Here is a 613-nt window from a genome sequence, read left to right on the forward strand (position 1 = left end):
TTTATTAAAAAAAAAAAAGAGTAATATTATACCATTATATACAATTTTATATTATTAAAAATACTAATAATAACTAATTAATAATTATAAATTACAAAATTTACTGACGTCTAGCGCTCTTCAACTAGAAAATTGCATTGCTGAGAGAGGCGTATTTGCAACAATTCACGTAGAAATTGAAGACTTAAAACACATATTAACAACATCTTAAGCATAATTATAAGCAACAAAAGGTAGCTGTCATGTGTATGGCATGGGTGATGGGTCCCAGTCCCAATCCCAGTGCAGACAAACAACCTCAGTTAAAAGTCCAACAACTAAACTGGGTTTCTACCTCACATACACACAAACTGAAAAACACAAGCTTCCCTCTCTCTCTTCTTCTCAAAGTTTCAAACTTTGATAATCAAAGTCCCCAATTCCATCATCAATTCTCAAACTCACTATGACTAAACATTTTTCCTTAACTTAGTACTCAGAACCTTCTCCGTTGCCATGCCCTCCCGCCAACTCCTCCCACCGCCGCCTTCCCCCGTGGACTTCCAGAAACTAACACCCAAGCTCCCTCACCGCCGCCACCACCACCACCGCAGTATCCTTCTTCCGCTTATCA

The sequence above is a fragment of the Arachis ipaensis genome, chromosome B05 (assembly GCF_000816755.2).
Source record: "Arachis ipaensis cultivar K30076 chromosome B05, Araip1.1, whole genome shotgun sequence".
Classification (NCBI taxonomy): Eukaryota; Viridiplantae; Streptophyta; class Magnoliopsida; order Fabales; family Fabaceae; genus Arachis; species Arachis ipaensis.